At 40.7% G+C, this 13,394-nt stretch overlaps 1 long non-coding RNA gene across 2 annotated transcripts; it reads right to left on the bottom strand.

Annotated features, from left to right (window-relative positions):
• Positions 1–280: 280 nt before the first annotated feature.
• On the bottom strand, positions 281–13,150 carry LOC133557909 (uncharacterized). 2 transcript variants are annotated; one of them, XR_009807866.1, is made up of 3 exons: positions 12,988–13,150; positions 9,992–10,130; positions 281–721 (listed from the first exon to the last, which is right to left on the bottom strand). It is a non-coding gene; the product is annotated as an uncharacterized LOC133557909 (long non-coding RNA). The 2 variants fall into 2 exon arrangements; XR_009807867.1 differs by lacking the exon at positions 281–721 and adding an exon at positions 4,009–4,116.
• Between the last annotated feature and the right edge of the window lie 244 nt (positions 13,151–13,394).

Genomic DNA, 13,394 nt, shown 5'->3' on the forward strand with positions numbered 1-13,394 from the left:
TCTGGAAACTGATTCCGTGTCTCCTGATTATATCTGCAATTGACAGAAGATTTTTAAAAGTTTAAAAAGAAAGGGACCTCAAACGGAGACACACCGCATTCCGTCTTTCTCGTCATCTCAGCACAAAAAGATGTAACATTTATCAAAGTTGGCTTTTTTCATCCTTACCACGAGAAAAAACATTTTCACATTTACAGTTGAAAATGAAACTGCACCTGACAGCAAATAGTGTGATTTATTTTGAAAGCAACTACACAATGCGAAATCAAAATACCCGCTTCCCTCCTGCAACTGAGTGTCACAGTTCCTCATCTGGCTGCTTGCCCGGACGCACCTCCGCTCACGCTGAGTGCAGCACACCCAAGCAGCGACAAGCCTGCAAACAATCGGCAATCTGCACACCTGGTGTGATAAGGGCGAGCTGGATAAAGGATCAGTGGACCCAAGGACTAGCGCGGGAACTTAGTTAGCTCTTTGTGTACCGTAAGCCCTATGCTCTATCTCTGTGTTGTTTCCCTCCGTGTTTTCTGAAGTCCGCGTTGCTCTCCCGCAGCGCCTTCCCGAGTCTTTCCCTTCCAGACCCCCTGTCGTTTCCCCGGTGTTTTGGACTGCTTTCCTCGATTTCCGACCCTCGCCTGGACACGGACCTAGTCTCTTCTCTCCTGCCATGGATCATCTGCCTGGACACGGACCTAGTCTCTTCTCTCCTGCCATGGATCATCTGCTAACACACACTTCAGTTAACCTTACACATAGCCTCACACAAACACTCCTGGGTTTTGTCACACACTGCATTTCCTTAGTTCAGTTTATTAGTTAGTATTGTTTATTATTATTATTATTATTATATATATTGACTGCCTCACAATACGAAGATCCTGAGCAGTCCTGGGTTCAATCCCGGGCTCGGGATCTTTCTGTGTGGGATTTGCATGTTCTCCTCGTGACTGCGTGGGTTCCCTCCGGGTACTCCGGTTTCCTCCTAAATTGGCCCTAGTGTGTGACTGAATGTGAGTGTGAATGTTGTCTGTCTGTCTGTGTTAGCCCTGTGATGAATGGCGACTTGTCCAGGGTGTACCCAGCCTTCCGCCCGAATGCAGCTGAGATAGGCTCCAGCGACCCCCCGCGACCCCGAAAGGGACAAGCGGTAGAAAATGGGGTAGGATGGGGATATTGACTACATATATAATAAATTATATATGTAGTTATAAATTATTGAACATTACTGCCCCCTGGTGTCTTTGCCCTCATCTCCCTCTAAAGCTGAATATACGGAGGATGAACTGCTGCTTATGGAAGCGAACACAAACAGAGGCTGACACATTGGAGCAGATGGAAGCCGAAAGTGTGAGGTTGGCGTGCCTTGCGGGTATAAATGTGGAACTTGGAGCCAAGCTATGCGGACAACTTGAAAAAACTCACTTGGCCAGCTGGACCAAACAGACAACTATCCATCGAGTGAGTCACTTTAATATTGATCATGATACACGCAGCACGTCACACCTGTTATTAGATCTACATACACTAGCTTTGTACAACAAAACATGAAATGTGGGATAATAATTTACAAATGTAATATAATTGTTCATGTTTTTCAGTCAGTACAAATTAGTGTCCTACCACATTGTCATACTTGCCAACCCTCCCGGATTTTCCGGGAGACTCCCGAAATTCAGTGCCTCTCCCGAAAACCTCCCGGGACAAATTTTCTCCCGAAATTCAGGCGAAGCTGGAGGCCGCGTCCCCTCCAGCTCCATGCAGACCTGACTCAGCAATGTTGTGACCCTCTTAAACAGGACAATACTGCCATCTACTGTACATAGAATAGAATGTACTTTATTGATCCCTGGGGGAAATTCAGCACCACAGTTCGCTCACAATAAACAATGATAATAATAAATAATATAATATATATAACATATTATATATATAATATATGAATAATATAAATATATTCTACATTTAAGTCCAGTCAAGGAATGTATGCATTAGGGAGTCTGTTCTGAAGCCCACAGTAAAGAGACGTAACTTCATCACCTCGCCTGTAACCCAATATATTACACCGTCGACGAGCAAAATGAAGATATACGCTTGCAAGTTCCAAAACGAATGGAAACAAGATTTTTCAGTTTATCCAGGAGAGTTTGAAGGGGAAGGGGTATGTGTCCTGTAAATTTTGTAGAACAGACTTCTCCACTGAACACGGTGGCTTAATGGATATGTATACTCAGTCATGAACGGTCAGCGAAGCACAAAGCGTTCACAGCGCAGCATCGTTCACAACCCAGTATTATGGGCCACCTCGCAAAATGGAGACCCGGTGGTGTATCTTATGCTGAGACAAAGATGGCTATGCTGACAGATGGAAGCAACATCCCGTTCTCATTTGCGGATGTCTACAACAAATCCGTGAAAGATATGTTCCGGGATTCGGAGATCTCTCGCCAGAACACAAATGGCAGAACAAAGGTTACTCAAATAGTGAAAGGTAAATGTTTTTTTTTTTTTTAGTAACCAGCAAGCAAAGTACAGTTAGTAGAACAACTGTGTTTTTATTACTGTGTATTTGATGTGTGCCGTCGGAAATTCAACTATTTGTTTTATTTATATATATAATAAAACAAATATATATGTGTATGTATATATATATATATATATATATATATATATATATATATATATATATACATATATATAGAATTCACTGAAAGTCAAGTATTTCATACATACATACATATATATATATATATATATATATATATATATATATATATATATAAAATATATATGACTTGAGTTGGTGAATCATACTCCTCCCCTCTTAACCACCCCCCCCCGCCCCAACCACGCCTCCGCCCTGCCACAGACCACAACCCCCCCCCTCCCGAAATCAGAGGTCTCAAGGTTGGCAAGTATGCACATTGTGCATTAGAAACTCAAAAGTAATTCAGTTGTTGATGCAAATAGCTAACTTATCTTTTGCTGTAGCACGGTGATGTAGTGGTTAGTGCGTCTGCCTCACAATAGAAAGGTCCTGGGTTCGATCCTGCGCTCGGGATCTTTCTGTGTCTGTCACTCGAGAAAAGTGCTATATAAATATAATTCACTTCACTTCACTGTGTGGTGTTTGCATGTTCTTCCCGTTACTGCGTGGCTTCTCTCCAGGTACTCCCACCTCCAAAAACATGCACCTGGGGATAGGTTGATTGGCAACACTAAATGGTCCCTAGTGTGTGAATGTGAGTGTGAATGTTGTCTTTCTATCTGTGTTGGCCCTGCGATGAGATGGTGACTTGTCCAGGGTGTACCCCGCCTCCCGCCAGATTGTAGCTGAGATAGGCTCCAGCACCTCCCGCCACACTGAAAAGGATAAGCGGTAGAAAATGGATTGATGGATGGATCTCTTGCCGTAGCTAGCCTACGGCTAATGCCTTAGCATGCCGTCCCAAGACGATGTCTTACTATGCCCGAGAAATAGTTCCTAAATGTTTGCGCTTACAAAAACAACGTCGCAACAGCTTGGTTATTATACAGGTTACATAACGTAAATTGTCAGTTTCAGTTGTTCATTTTCAAAGAGATTTCGGGGCAGAAAGGATTGCTTCCATTTACTGCATTGCCAGACTCCAAGAACAAAGCGATTTTTACAAATTAGAATGCAAAACACCCCCCCAAAAACTCAATCATTCAATGTTTATTTATATAGCCCTAAATCACAAGTGATTCAAAAAACCTTCTGTCCCTCATCAGGATTGTGAACGATAGGCAAAATGCCAAAAATAACTGTAGTTCCCCTTTAAGTCATCAAACAGTTGTAAAATCATACAGTTATGTTGTTGAATAGACCATGTCTGATATTTTTATTCATGACAGTCCACATATGTTGACATACACGCACAACCGAAATATTCTCTCAGTAAAAATGGTCTGTTTTGGGGGAGATAGGAGACGTTGTGCAAGTAAGAATCTATTTATTACTCAAAACAAGGAGGGAGGTGCACTTGAAGCACACTGACATCAGAGCACAACGAAACAGTTACATCCGTGTTTTTCAACCACCGTGCCGCGGCACACTGGTGTGTCTTGAGATAGTCTGGTGGGCCGTGGGAGATTCACCTATTTGGGTTAAAAATATTTTTTGCAAATCAGTAATTAAAATCCACAAATAATATGCCGTTGTTGAGTATCCGTGCTGTCTCGAGCTTGGCAGAGTAACCATGTTATACTCTTCCATATCAGTAGGTGGCAGCAGGTAGCTAATTGCTTTGTCATGATCACAATATGCAGACGACCGTCATAGTTTTATTTGGTTTTAAAAGATCATATTTGCAGATGTTTAAATCGTCACGTAAAATTGTTATTGGTAGCCAGTGGCATTAATATTTCAAAGCAGAGTGCGTTTTGAAAACGTGAAGCCTCACTGTATTATTCAGCATTTTTTTTTTTAATCTGGCATACCTGTTTTGTTTGCATGGAAAATAGCAACATTACCTACAGGCAGTTTGGCTGACTCCACTGTGAGTGCTGCTTGACTGATTGTTTCCACACCAAGTCTTTGAGCCGGTGCAACCGGACGTGACATGGCATGCAACAAGGGTATTGAACTATAGCACCATTGGATTTTACATGAATGAATACCCGGGAGTGCTGATGTAATTCGGCCGTTACCTAGAAAAATGCCAAATTCAGTACCCATCTCTAAGTATCCCTGATCATAAAAAAAATTTCTCAGAAGGAAGTGGCCCCTGAGCATGGAGTGCTCCAGAGTGCCATCAGCATTTTGCTGCAGCAGCAGCGTTACTGAGTCACAGAAAGGCACACTGTATGCTTTTAAACAGTTGTTGGAAAACAGGAGGTCTACAAGAAGAGGATAATTAAGAAGGGGAAGGAAAAGAACAAATAATGGACTGGACTGAAATAATTTACATAACAAAAATAAATCCAAACTAGGGAAAACATAGACAAAAAAATAGTAAAAGGAAGCTTGGATTCGATTTCTACATCTTTTCCCTGTGTTGCCTAATTAAAAGTGTTTGTTTTGTTTCAGCAATGGTAAAAGAAAACAGTGTAGCAATGCAGCAATTGCATCTTTTTTTGGGGTTCAAGCCCCAGGGCTCTGTGCTCCCATTGGAATAAAGTATGTGTTAGTGGTCATGTCAACTCTTGTTTGTGCTTAAATATTGTAATTAATATGTACACGTAAAGCCCATATTGGGGTCATATTTCATCTAATTATTCTGGTGTACTGTATATCAACCTATACATTAGCGGCTTTGATGTTATTAGTGTGCACTGGTTACAGACCCACAATAAGACAGTAGTAATAATACGTAGTAAGTTGCTTTGCATTGACATTAAGTTATTTGTGCTCCTAATCCTTTGACTGCTATGAAACAGAGCAGGGATGTTAAAGTTAATGTTAAAGTACCAATGATTGTCACACACACACTAGGTGTGCTGAAATTTGTCCTTCGCATTTGACCCATCCTCTTGTTCACCCCCTGGGAGGTGAGGGGAGCAGTGGGCAGCAACGGTGGCCGCGCCCGGGAATCATTTTTGGCGATTTAACCCCCAATTCCAACCCTTGATGCTGAGTGCCAAGCAGGGAGGTAATGGGTCCCCTTTTTATAGTCTTTGGTATGACTCGGCCGGGGTTTGAACTCACAACCTACCGATCTCAGGGCAGACACTCTAACCATTCGGCTAAAATAAAACGTTGCCCCTCTAAGGAGGTCCGGCGCATAGATGGCCATTTACTGGCGAGGGTGACAGAACAAACTAAGACTTAATTAAGCATTACAGCTATCAGGTAATCACCATACGCTATTTCATTCTTTCATGTCAGTCTACGCTCATTGTACTAAGTCTCCGGCGCATGGCTTTGATTTCAAATTCCCAGTACTGACTGGGGTAGAACCATCGTTTTGAATTGGAGCACTCTTTCCACCCTAATTCTGTCGTTCTCTCAACGACCATGCCTAGCCATTTACATGAGACCATTAATCTGTTGGGAGCACCTGCGGAATATCACAACCTCAAACAGAATAAAGGTTCCATGACAACCAGGGGTAAAGTCATCATGGATTCTTGCCAGTTGTCCAGTACGGTAGGAATCTCAAACCCTCCTCAAAGTCTCCCTCAACACATCCCTGACATGCACTTTGCCTCGTCTGGCTGAGCCAGTCATTCCAGACCCCCGCCAGATCTTAGTTTCTCCACCACTGCTCAACAGGGACATCTGAAATCAGTTCTTGAAGAGGGGGACTCAGACTGGCAGGAGTAAGGTCAGGGACGCTTCCTGTTCCGGCACCGCGGCAGTCAAAAGGCGGTATACTTCCAGTTCCTGTTTCGGCTCCACGGAAGTCAAAAGGCAGGACGTACCCAGTTTTTGTTCCGTCTCCATGGCAGTCTAAACGCAGTTCCTGTTTGAGCTCCACGGCAGTCAAAAAGGTGGCACGCCTCCAGTTCCTGTTCCGGCTCCGCGGCAGAACAAAGCCTCAGCTTAGCCTCCAATAGGTTCGCCGCGGACGCCACCTCCAGCCTCGGCTCCATTGGGTCCGCTGCAGACGCCACCACCAGATACGCCACCGGTGGGTCTGCCGCCACCAGCAGCTTCATCTCCAGTGGGTCCGACGCAACCATCAGCTTTGCCTTCAGTGGATCCGCTGGCACGCGTCTGACATTTCTCCTCCTTGTTGGCCGCAGATATGACTGTTCCATGGACCCTCTCCGCGCCATCAGCAGCATTTCCCATGACCTGGGTCAAGGACCTCCACAGCTGCTTCAGTGGCCATGGATGTGGCCATTCTGTGGACGCTTGCCTCGCTAGCTGCAGTTGCGTTGGCCGACTCTCCCCCACTGGCTTCCGGGACACATGGCCAGGTGACCCACTGCATAGTCTGCACTCCCGTTACTTTGGACTTGTTCTGGTTTTTCAGGGACGTCTAGAATCCGTCACATGGAAGGAGGGTAGTGTCATGATCTGTTTCCTGTTGCCATGTGTTTTTGTTCTCCTTGTGCTCATTTGTGTTATCAGTTGCACCTGTGTCTTGCCCTGGCCCTGGTTTCCTCAAATCTGCTCTCTTCTTCCTCTTAAGTTAAAGTTTTGTGTCCCTTGTGTTTCGTCCAGGTGTACTCAGTTGTCTAATTGCTCTCTGTATTTAGTTCTCTGTATGCTGTCTCGTCTTTGTCGGATTGTCATATTTGTTAGAATGAACCTTTTGAGATACACTCCAGTGTATGTTTCTCCTTGCAATTCGCTCCAGCTCACCTTTCCTCCACATCCACAACCGTAACACGAACACTACCTCAAAATGAACACGTTTTTACAGTGCATGCTGTGAAAACTTTAATATTGAACTACGGTATGGTTTATTCTTGATTAGTATACAATGTTTTTTAAAGTTTTACTGCCCTATTTTATCATCACTGAACAAGCTGTCTATAAACTCTATTAGCGTTACTACTACACTTTCTTAAAGGGGAACATTATCACCAGACCTATGCAAGCGTCAATATATATCTTGATGGTGCAGAAAAAAAGACCATATGTTTTTTTTAACCGATTTCCGAACTCTAAATGGGTGAATTTTGGCAAATTAAACGCCTTTCTGTTTATTGCTCTGGAGGCGATGACGTCAGAATGTGACGTCGACGAGGTAATACAGCCGCCATTTTCATTTTCAACACATTGTAAACATTGGGTCTCAGCTCTGTTATTTTCGTTTTTTTCGACTATTTTTTGGAACCTTGGAGACATCATGCCTCGTCGGTGTGTTGTCGGAGGGTGTAACAACACTAACAGGGAGGGATTCAAATGCACCACTGGCCCGAAGATGCGAAAGTGTCTGCCGCCAGACCCGCATTGAATGTGCGGGTGTGTCTCCACATTTTACCGGCGATGACAGACATGGCACAAAGATGTATGGATAACCTGCAGATGCATTTGCAACGATAAAGTCAACAAAATCACAAAGGTGAGTTTTGTTGATGTTGACTTATGTGCTAATCAGACATATTTAGTCGCAGCGTGACTGCCAGCTAATCGATGCTAACATGCTACGCTAATCGACGCTAACATGCTATTTACCGGCGGTGCTAAAGCAGACATGGCACAGATATGTATGGATAACCTGCAGATGCATTTGCAACGATAAAGTTAACAAACTCATAAAGGTGAGTTTTGTTGATGTTGACTGCCAGCTAATCGATGCTAACATGCTACGCTAATCGATGCTAACATGCTATTTACCGGCGGTGCTAAAGCAGAGATGGCACAGAGATGTATGGATAACCTGCAGATGCATTTGCAACTATATTATGTTTCCTTCCACCCACATTTAATGCGAAAAAAACACTTACCAATCGACGGATTTAAGTCGCACCATTATCACAAAATGCGAAAGTCCTGATCGTTTGGTCCGCACATTTTACCGGCGATGCTAACGCAGCTATTCGGCCATGCTATGGCTATGAATAGCGTCAATGGCTATTCGCTCAATAGCTTCAGTTTCTTCTTCAATACTTTCATACTCCAACCATCCGTTTCAATACATGCGTAATCTGTTGAATCCCTTAAGCCGCTGAATTCCGAGTCTGAATCCGAGCTTATGTCGCTATATCTTGCTGTGGTATTCCCATTGTTTACATTGGCAGCACAGTATGACGTCAAAGGAAAATGGATAGTGGTTTCGAAGATAGCGAAAATAAGGCACTTTAAAGCTTTATTTAGGGATATTCCGGGACCGGTAAAATTTTGAAAACATTTTTTAAAAAATACAGCAAGCCACTGGGAACTGATTTTTATTGTTTTTAACCCTTTTGAAATTGTGATCATGTTCCCCTTTAATACATTTTACCGACCACAAGCTTGGTAACGTGGTGCTTTTAGTGCACAGACAATCAGTACCTGCTGAGGCATGGAGAAAAGTAGCAATAAATAAAATGTGTCTTTAGGAGTAAACATGTGATGATCTTCAAAATAATTTTGTTGAACATGTTCGAAATAAACCAAAACCCACATCCATTTACCCATCCGTTTCCTACCACTTATTCCCTTCAGGGTCGCAGGGGGTGCTGGAGCCTATCTCAGCTACAATCGGGCAGAAGGCGGGATACACCCTGGACAAGTAACCACATCATCACAAGGCCAACACAGATAGACAACATTCACACTCACATTCACACACTAGTTCCAATTTAGTGTTGCCAATCAACCTATTCCCAGGTGCATGTTTTTGGCAGTGGGAAGAAGCCGGAGTACCCAGAGGGAACCCACAAAGTCACGGGGAGGACATGCAAACTCCACACAGAAAGATCCCGAGCGCAGAATCGAACTTAGGACCTTCGTATTGTGAGGCAAACGCATTAACTCTTTGGCCACAATGCTGCCCCAAAGCCCATATCATTACAGAAAAACATTTCCTTTTCTACGATACATTTATTGTGGGTAACACATAGTTTTTGTTTTTTTATTATTTGTATGCCTATTTTAGATTTTTGTAAAATACTATGTTTTGTCTTCTCTCTGCTCCGAAGGCCCACCAAACTTTTGTCACTCAGACTACTTTTCATGATCATCAACTATCAGTCTGACAGACGTCTATCCAAAAGGAATCCCCCAGGGTTTTTTTTTTTCATTTCTGGGACAGGGCTAATAAGATGGCTTGACTGTGTGTGCTCCTGACCTATGACCTCAAAATGATCCACAGCTGCTACCTGCCAATTGTGCCTGACAAGCAATCACATCTCCACAAATCCCCTCCATCCACACACACACACACAAACACACACACACACACATGCAAATCACACCCGGGTTTCTTCCATTTGTCATTCTTCCGACCACACTGAACAGAGGATGGATCTTTTTATTTTGATGATGAATCTTGTGAGTATTTTGAAATATTTGTGAAACAGAAATCAATCGTGTGTGTGTGTGTGTGTGTGTATGTCATAGGTCAGTGGAATATAAAAATATTCTCCTACTTACAATATCCACATCTGCTCCGCCGGTTCCAGCCTCTGTCTTCCCTCTGATCTGTGTCCAGATGACGTCCCTGTCTGGCCAGCTTCATCATCACAGTCCTTGATGAATGAGGCAGCCTCATTTACATAATACAATTCTGCAACTGTAGAAAGAGAAATGGAAGGAAACCCCCTTGAAGTCTTGATGCTCATATCTACTGTGTGAGGCTGTGTTTATCCTATTTGACAGTAAAAAATAACACGTCCTTCACAGGTGCATCCCAATAAATTAGATTGATTCCATTTCAATTCAAAAAGTGACTGTTGAAAATTCTGTAGACTCACTACACTTAGTACATAAATTATGTTAATGATGTAAATATTTAAAAAAAAAAAATATATATATATATATATATAAAAACCTCAGTAGCTTTTATTTGAAAATATGTCCAAAAGTTCAATACAATGGAACCTATATTTACGAACTTAATTGGTTCATGACCATGGTTTGTAAACCGAAAGTTTGTATAGAGAAGCCGTTTTTGTCATGAGAACCAATGTAAACATGAATAATTGGTTCTAGCCTTGACAAAAGTCCTTATTTTAGTAAAAAAAAAAACCTGCTCATTTTGAAAACACTATAATGTGTATATATATACTGTATATACACTATACACAGGGTGTGAATATTTGAGCACCTAACGATTCTATTCAGAATCCATTCCCGATTCAAATCGATTTCCGCAATGTATTATTTGGTTTGATATTTATAATGAAACGCAAAAATATTTTTATATAATACACACACACATATGCATATATATATATGTTTATATATCAGCCGTTTTCCAGACAGCATTTGGAAACAATTAAGGTATGTAAATAATCATTTTCATAATCTTTCTTTGTAAATAACTAATTTCACAACACACATATATACAGTATATACATCTATATATATATATATATATATATATATATATATATATAAATAAATATATATATATAAATATATATATATATCTATATATATATATATATATATATCTATATATATATATATATATATATATATATATATATATTAGGGGTGGGCAAATTAATGCGTTAATTATGAGTTAACTCATCAACCTATTAACACCGACAATAAAGTACTATCTAATCTATTATTTTATCGCATATTTGCGTATGTTGTTTACATGCTTTTATTTTGTTAACGCCTTTTCTTAACAAGATGGCGTCGCCCGGCGTCGAGGGGCTCTTGGTAAAGATGCAACATTTGGACATTTGGCAAAAATACCGGACAATTCAGCAAATTTCATGGCTGGCTTACAGCGTGGTCACTCCGGAATCACTTACGACCGCCAGACAATTCTGAATGTGGATAGATCGGGCCATTTTGGACTGAATGACGCGTGCTTGCTAGACCGGCTAGCTAGCATGGGAATACTTTGCCGGCTACATCCAGCGGCCTGTGAAGCAGCGGAGTATTTGTGTTGTCTGTCTATTTATGAATAATGCAGACGAGGAGTGTTGGCTGAGTTCTTAACGTTTGCTTTCAGAGCGTGCATATCACAACATACAAGCTGCCGTCATGGCGACACTACCTATACCGGGCTACCGCGCATGCTCGTCACTCCTGTTGCATGCTGAGTAGGGTAGTTCTTTTATTCCCTGGCTCATAACATCACAATATAGTATCATGTATATGCGTTCAGTTTATCAAAGCACCAAGCAAACAATCGGAAAATTCCCATCATATCAATTCCTAGATATGGTCATAATTATTTTAAGTGCACTACGCAGAATAAACACAACATTATTAATATGCTACTACGGATAATTTGATCAAAAATTCCCTAAAACAGCCCACTACCTATAATATAGGTTTTTTAAACATAAGATGCCTGATAAAAAAAATGTTTCTGCTGTTACCTCAGAAATTGCCTGTTCAGATGTTATGATTGTGGCTCAGAGATTTGTATGTAGATTATATTTATTTTCCATAACAAACAGGATAACTTAAATACTCTGGCAGTGGCAATAAACTTAAATGTTTGTATTTATATTTTTTGTGTTGATTTTCATAAAATATGCTATTTAACTGCTACTGTTTAACAAGGACTGATTTAAATTGTGTTTGCACAACAAATGTTTTGGCGCTTTTGTTCATGTGGGATAATATTCCAATAATGGTGCACTGCACACTACTTTTGAATTCATTATTGGGCTTTGCGTATACAATGCAGTTAATCGCGATTAATCAGAGAAATAGTGCGATTAACTTCGATTAAAAATTTTAATCGTTGCCCAGCCCTAATTTATATATATATATATATATATATATTTATATACATACGTATGTATACATACATACATATATATACACATATATACATATGGATATATTTATATATATTTATATACATACATACATATACATACATACACACACATATATACATAAATATATACATATATATTTATACATATATACATATACACATACATACATACACATATATATACATATACACATAAATAAATAAATAAATATATATATATACATATACACATAAATAAATAAATAAATAAATATATATATATATATACATATATATATATATATATATATATATATATATATATATATATATAAATTGATTTTAGAAAATTATGTATCGATTCAAAATCGGGGTAGATGAGAATCGCGATTTGGATGTGAATCGATTTTTTTGTGCACCCCTACTATACACTGTATACATGCTCAAAGTTGTGAATGGAGTTACCCATGGTGGGGTGGGGTATGGTATGGAAAACAAACCCAAGTGCATTTTATTGATGGCATTGTGAATGTACAGAGATACTGTGAGTAAATCCTAAGGCCCATTTTTGTGCCATTCACCCGAAACCATCACCTCATGTTGCAGCGTGACAATGCATGACACAATGTTGCAAGGTTCTGTACACAATTCCTGGAATCTGAAAACATCCCAGTTCTTGCATAAGCAGCATACTCACCGGACATGTTACCCATTGAGCACGTTTGGGATGCTGTGGATCGGCGTATACGACATTATGTTCCATTTCCTGTCAATATCCAGCAACTTGGCACAGCCATTGAAGAGTGGACCAATTTATTGCTACCATGAAGGAAATGTGTTGCACTACGTGAGGAAAACGGTGGTCACAAACTGTGGGCAGCCTAAAGCACACCTGTGCAATAATCATGCTGTTTAATCAGCACCTTGATATGCCACACCTGTGAGGTGGGATGGATTACGTTGCCAAAGAAGAAGTGCTCACTAGCAAAGATTTAGACAGATTTGTGAACATTTGAGAGGAATATTTATTTTGAGTATATAGTAAATGTTTTAGATGTTTTGAGAGCAAATCATGAAAAATGGGAGCAAAAACAAAAGTGTGGC

Source organism: Nerophis ophidion, linkage group LG08 (genome assembly GCF_033978795.1).
Source record: "Nerophis ophidion isolate RoL-2023_Sa linkage group LG08, RoL_Noph_v1.0, whole genome shotgun sequence".
Taxonomy (NCBI): domain Eukaryota; kingdom Metazoa; phylum Chordata; class Actinopteri; order Syngnathiformes; family Syngnathidae; genus Nerophis; species Nerophis ophidion.